We start from the raw sequence: 7,389 nt of genomic DNA, 5'->3' as shown, positions 1-7,389 counted from the left end.
ATGTTCGTGGCAACTTCAACATGGCTGTTCCATATGGAACTACGTTAGCTCCAGGAAAATATCTTCTCCAGCTGGTTATTGACAGGAAGCGAACCCCTACCATCTAGCAGTTTGATAGGACCAGTAAACCAGTCTGGTTTCAGGGGTTTTCCCTTCCTCAGTACTGGACACCATTCTGCTAGACATGGCAGTCATTCATTTTAGCCTTAATATATAGAAGAATAAGCGACATTTGGCCACTGATCTTGCAACAAGCAAAGTAGCTAGTTCTAAAATCTCTATAAGAAATGCAAGTAGTAACAATACTGGAAAGTAATGTTTGTTGCCACTTCAACATGGCTGTTCCATACACAATTATATATCTACATTTATGTATGTTTATATATATATATATATATATACATACATACACTTATATATGTACTCACACACACGTACACATATGTGTGTGTGTGTGTGTGTATGTGTGTGTGTGTGTGTGCGTAATACATACATGATGAGCTCTTGTTCATCTTCTATTTCTCAAATTTGTCTGACAAAATAGTGATCAACTTGTTGCAAATGTAGACAATACTTGTCCAAGAGTTATGCAGTGGAATTGAACCTGGAGGCATACAATCATGCCTAAACCTACCAATAATATTAATAATGATGATGAATTAGTAAATTAAAATACACAGTGTGTACAACAGACAAGGCCTCTGAGTATGTTGAAACAGCCAAATTCTGGAATATGCCAATCCACACATATAGAGAGATGGAGGCTAATTGACTAGATATTGTCATCAAAGATCATCAAGGAAAGAAATCCCTCCTAAATGATGTGTCAATCCCAACAGTTTATAATGCTGCTCTTAATGAAGGAGAGAAATTATCCAAATATAATGACCTGGGAAAATGTATAACTTAAATTTGGGGACTAAAACCAAAAACTCTTCCTATGCTCACCGAACTTGAAACAGCATGGCTAGAAAGGGAACTTCTGTATCCTTAAATAAGTGCCAATAATATAAAGAAGGGTGGTGAGCTGGCAGAATCGTTAGCATGCCAGGAAAAATGTTTAGCGGTATTTCGTTCTGAGTTCAGATTCCGCTGAGGTCAACTTTGCCTTTCATCCTTTCGGGGTCAATTAAATAAGTACCAGTTACGCACTGGGGTTGATGTAATCGACTTAATCCTTTGTCTGTCCTTGTTTTTCCCATCTATGTTTAGCCCACTGTGGCCACTAAAGAATTAAATAATATAAAGAAGTTGATTCTGTCCCTCTGTACCTCACTGTAAAATGTTGCTTTGTTGAGCCATCAACGGAATCTCTATGCAGTAGGAGGACTTTCAGGAAACAGTAGGCAAATAGAGGCATACCTTAACTGGTTTCAGGACATGTGATTTTACTCGAAAAATTACATAACACTAAAAAACATTTTAAAAGATTTATAAGCTAATATTTGTTTTAATAAACCATTTGTACATATTTTCACAAGCATTTTTATTCAATTTTCCACTTCAGTATTAATTTTTAGATTTTTTTTTATTTTTATTTTTATGCTTTTAACTATGTTTGCTGAGACCAACGTAAAGTCAGATAAATCAATTGAAGAGTTGAGGTTTATTTTTTCCTTTCTTTTCTTAAAAAGTAAAAAAGAAGACAATGTAAAGTCAAAAAAGATGTAATTTGAAACAAAGTAAGTTGAGATATGCCTGTATTTCAAATAGTTTATCTGTCTTCTTCTATGATGGAGGTCTGCACAATCAAATCTAACCCATGGCTATATCACAACAACAATGTGGCCTTGTGTCTCGCTGAAGGAAAATTTATTTGTATGGAATGTAAATATTTGTTTGGGAAAAATTCCATGTTAAGTCCCTGTTCAACAGATCAATTAAGTCAACGGATCAATTAAGTCAACAGATCAGATAAGTTAACATTATATTTCAGTAAAGATCAATAATACTTAATAGGAAGACAAAAAATAAGTACACATAACAGACAAAAATCATCAGAAATAATCTTCAATTAGACTTAAAGACCATAACATGTGACTGGTGTCATCAATCTTCAGATTGGCTGCTATTGTTGTCTATGAACCCTGGGGTCATCTCTGAGCCAGAAGACCTATGATCCAGCCATGACCATCCTATCATTCATTCAGACACAGTGTATCTAAGAGTACATTATCTCATATATAATATAGTGGTAAACATTTGTGGTTATAGTTATTGATTAACCCTGAGTTCTGATCCAGTAGGCTTTCAATAAAAGATGTCCCAGCTGTACTGTTCCATCTCTTATTCAGACAAAGTGTATCTAGGACTACATTGTGCAGTAGTAAATACTAGTAGCTGTAGTAAGGCAGTGAGCTGGCAGAATCATTAGTATGCTGGACGAAATGCTTAGTGGTATTTCATCTGTCTTAACGTTCAGGGTTCAAATTTTGTCGAGATCAGCTTTGCCTTTCATCTTTTCAGGATCAATAAAATAAGTACCAGTTTAGCAAAGGGCTCAATGTAATTGACTTACCCCCACCCTCCTTCAAAATTGCTGGCCTCGTGCCAAAACTGGAAATTAATACAAATGGTTGTAGTTGAGTCACAAGAAGCAAGGGACAAATGGTTAGAACAATTACATCAACAAAATGCAATCTGCAAGAGCCAAGAGTCAAAAGAGGAAAGAGAAAAACGTTTAAAGAATGCAAGACAAAGACAAGCTGCCTGAGTTGCTAATGAGAAAATAAGTCAGTGAGAAATCAATGGGAAAACCAGGAGCAAACAGCTGCTGCAATATTATGCTAATCCTCAGAGGAAAGATGTAAGCGTCATCAACAAGATGAGCTGAATATGTTTGACAAAAGGGTTGTACCTTTTAAGGGGACTTGGAAAAGATCAGCTTTCAACCATGATCCAAAACAGGATTATTCTACAGAGAAATTGGTTGATATTGGAGCAATGTTAAAAGAGTGCAGTTTTTGTAAAAGAAATAAATGGGAAAGAAAAACCACCACATTGTGTTGTGGTGGAGGAACGGTTATTTTACCAAAGTTTGGCATGCCCCTAGATACTTTGAAAGCATTGCTTTTAGGAAACACACCAAGGAGCATGCACTTCTTGAAAAACATTAGGAATTCTAATTCTGCTTTCCAAATTACCTCCTTCAGTAGCAATATTCTTTTCTACTCTAGGCACAAGGCCCAAAATTTTGGGGGAGGGGCCAGTCGATTAGATTGACCCAGTGCGCAACTGGTACTTAATATATCGACCCCAAAAGGATGAAAGGCAAAGTCAACCTTAGTGGAATTTGAACTCAGAATGTAAAGACAAAATACCACTAAGCATTTCGCCTGGTGTACTTACATTTCCGCCAGCTTGCCACCTTGCTTTGTTAGCAATATTATGAGAGGAGAGAACATGAAGCCAACTTTTAAATATGAAGGTCAAGTATACCATTGTATTGGATCCTTGTTGCGAACTGAAGGCAAAATCCTCAGTTTTTACAGCTATATTTTATGGTAAATTACAAGGAGTAGGCTTTGCAATGGTCATTTAACCTTCCAAATTTGAAAGAAGAGTTAATCTTTGATCTGCAGGGTATGATGCATGCAAACAATAGCTATATCAGAAGCTTCAAGCATGCACTGGAATCTGCACCACCCACTGAATACAAGATAGTTACTGATGCAGACAAAACACCTATGGCTGAGCACAGAGGCCACTACAATGCCCCTGCTGCAAATGAAGTAGCAGCAATTATTACAGGTGACAAGTATGGGAAGAGAGATATTATTATTCAAGGAAGAGGAAATAAGTTTCAACAGATAAATGCAACCCACCAATCTTATGATGCACTCCAGTATCCATTAATCTGTGTATTTGGCCAAGATGGATATCACTTTGGTATAAAAAAAAAAACAGATACGAAATTTCCTTCAACATATGTGATAGAATTTATCTCCCTTCATAAAATTGGTAAACTTTGTATTTTCATTTATTATTATTATTATTATTATTCAGTTGTTTTATTTTTATAATGTGCTTTCACTTCACTACCGAGCGCAGCTCTGTGTGCCTTGGGTATGTGCTGTGGTTTGCTGTGATGCTTTTATGGTTACTGTATTGAAAGTGTTTTGCATAGGATGTGTGCAGTGCCCAGTAGTGCAATTTTCTGTATGTTATATATATTTGTAAGTCCTGGTGTTTTTGTTATGTATTTGTCTGAATATTTTTTTATTAAACCTATGATAGGAATTGTTTCTGTTTTTAGATTCCACATTCGAGTTATCTCTATTTTCAGGTCTTTGTATTTGGAAAGTTTCTCCATTTCTTTTAGGGAAACGTTGTCATCTGCTGGTATTGATACATCAATTAGAAAGCATTTTTTTCCTTCATGATCTTTGATAACTATATCTGGTCTTATTATTATTATTTTTATTATTATTATTGTTGTTGTTGTTGTATAATGAATTCAGAAGTGATTTCCCAATTGGAGAATAAAATGTATCCCTCTATAAGGAACAATTTCATTCCAAGGCAACGCCGGGTGCCTCTGCTAGTATCTAATAAACTAAGTATTTTATAGACAATTAATCAACATCAAGTCGATCTAGTCGACGTGGTCCCTTGCTGGTTATTGAAATAAAAAAGGGTTACGAATATGTCTATAAATACTCATAATACACAAAGTTTGAATACTATCTCTGGTAAATGATATTTTACTAAAATATGTGTGTGTGTATGTGCGTGCGTGTGTGATCCAAATTCCGTCTAGACCAAGCTAGGTTTTATATCTGTATATCATAACCCTTCTGACAACAGTGCTATTTATTTAATTAGATTTGTGTTAGTATTTTTGTAACCAAGGTAATTTTAATTGGCTAATAATTCATATACTATTTATATAGTAGGTAAAATAAGGGTTAACTATGTTTTGGTTTTTATTCGTTTTCTATATATCGTCAACCAAGTCACCGTGCACTCCAATTCAACTTTTTAAAGTTACCATTCATTTCCCGCCTACGCTGCGTCTTATCCAGCCTTTTCTCTCTCTCATCTCAATTCTTTCTCCCGTTCGCTCTATTTCTCATTTTGTATCTATCGCTCCATGTCTATCTCTCTCTTTCTCTATGTGTATATGTACACACACACCTCCCTCGCCTGTTCTCTAACGCTGTCTCACATACACATTTTTTCTCTCTCTCTCTCTTGCCTCTGTCTGTCACACTCGCACTTGTTCATATATATATATTATATTACTCTCTCTCTTTCTCTCAACATGCACCCACCTCTCCTCGCATCGTCGGTATACCACTCTCATCTATTGTCTATGTGTCATTCATCACCACCATGCTAACTACTGTTGTCCATTATGTCTATTGACATTCCCTCTCAAATAAACCATACAACCAGACACAGTAAATATCAACACTGAAATAGAATATTTCTACCCAAAATTCAGTTATTATATCACACGAGACAAGTTATGTTTCTATAGTTACAGCCACTTTCTCTAGCTGCCCGCCACCTTCAAAAATATACGCAAATTATATAAAAGGAAAAATTCAAATAAAAAGTAACTTCAGGTTTAATTAGAGAAACGTAATTTGAACACTAATTATAAAGATGTCAGCGAAACCTATAAATTGCATCGCTATAGGCCTCGTGACTATTATAACCATTCCACTACCGCAATGTATGAGAAGCGGTGGAATAACATAGTGGAATATGTTACACATGTCCGCTCGTTTTACTAAAAACCCCTTTCAGCATTATTAGAAAGATTAGAAAATGTAATTTGTTGCTGTTGCAATATTAATCGACTCTATTCTTCATTTTTTCTTCTTTTTTTTTTCCAGTTTCAACAACGTCCATTATTAATTGATTCCAGTTTGTATGGATATTGTTGGACAAATTCAGCTTTGTCACGTTTGGGTATATATATTCTGGTGTGTGTGCCGAACACAGGCGTCTCTGTTGCCTTGAAAATATATAGTGGTGGTGGTGGTGGTGGGGGGAACCAACATTTGTTGATTCTTATGGTGCCTTTCCCGGACCCTATCACATACGTAAAATATTAGGCTAATTAAATTTTATACATTCAAAATGAAGTTCAGGTATAAAAAGAAATAAGCTTAAAAAGAATTTACTATATCAAATAAACTAAAAAAGAGCAAGTAAATTTATTGACTTTTAGAACTTTCTAAATGTATTATATTTTGCATCATTGCTGTCAATAAATAATTTAGCAACTTCTTCACACCTAATCTTTTTCAAAACATCTCTGTGAACGTGGCATATTAGAATATGATTCAACCTTTGCTGAGTCATGGTCGATCGCAGCCAAGTTTTGAGTCTCCGCAGAGTGCTAAAAGATCTTTCAGCTTCACAAGAACTGGTTGGAAACAATGAAAGTAGCTTGAGCAATTAGTCTTTTACTTTTTTACTTGTTTCAGTCATTTGACTGCGGCCATGCTGGAGCACCGCCTTTAGTCGAGCAAATCGACCCCAGGACTTATTCTTTGTAAGCCTAGTACTTATTCTATCAGTTTTTTTTTGCCGAACCGCTAGGTTACGGGGACGTAAACACCCCAGCATTGGTTGTCAAGCGATGTTGAGGGGACAAACACAGACACACAAACATATACACACAGATACATATATACACGACAGGCTTCTTTCAGTTTCCCTCTACCAAATCCACTCACAAGGCTTTGGTCGGCCCGAGGCTATAGTAAAAGTCACTTGCCCAAGGTGCCACGCAGGTACCATGTGGTTGGTAAGCAAGCTACTTACCACACAGCCACTCCCGCGCCTTACTCAGCATTTGCAAACAAGCGATCTAGTCTTTCTCATTCGCAAAACCAGCGTCACTTAATTTTGTTCAGATTGCTTCCATTTTTCGTGTATCGATACATACGACGAACTTCTGGTTGCATTTCACTGAATATTTTACGATGTTCCAAGAGAGATGATCCACTATGATCATTTCCATAAATAAATATTTTGTTCCTTGAAGAAAATTCATCAAGCTCTGGATACTGCATGATCACTTCAGCACAAAACTTTTCAATTTTTTCATCATCTCATAGGCGTAGGAGTGGTTGTGTGGTAAGCAGCTTGCTTACCAACCACATGGTTCCAGGTTCAGTCCCACTGCGTGGCACCTTGGGCAAGTGTCTTCTACTATAGACTCGGGCCGACCAAAGCCTTGTGAGTGGATTTGGTGGACGGAAACTGAAAGAAGCCCGTCATATATATGTATATATATATATATATATATATATATATATATGTGTGTATGTATGTTTGTGTGTCTGTGTTTGTCCCCCCAACATCGCTTGACAACTGATGGTGTGTTTACGTCCCCGTAACTTAGTGGTTCGGCAAAATAGACTGATAGAA

At 36.4% G+C, this 7,389-nt stretch overlaps 1 protein-coding gene across 1 annotated transcript in view; it reads left to right on the top strand.

Annotated features, from left to right (window-relative positions):
* Nucleotides 1-7,389, top strand: part of LOC106867808 (atrial natriuretic peptide receptor 1) — a 900,438-nt gene that overhangs the window by 847,162 nt on the left and 45,887 nt on the right. The gene's annotated exons all lie outside the window — the stretch shown is intronic.

The sequence above is a fragment of the Octopus bimaculoides genome, chromosome 8 (genome assembly GCF_001194135.2).
Source record: "Octopus bimaculoides isolate UCB-OBI-ISO-001 chromosome 8, ASM119413v2, whole genome shotgun sequence".
Classification (NCBI taxonomy): domain Eukaryota; kingdom Metazoa; phylum Mollusca; class Cephalopoda; order Octopoda; family Octopodidae; genus Octopus; species Octopus bimaculoides.
The sequence above is the reverse complement of the archived record's forward strand: the minus strand, read 5'-3'. Positions and strand labels throughout refer to the sequence as shown.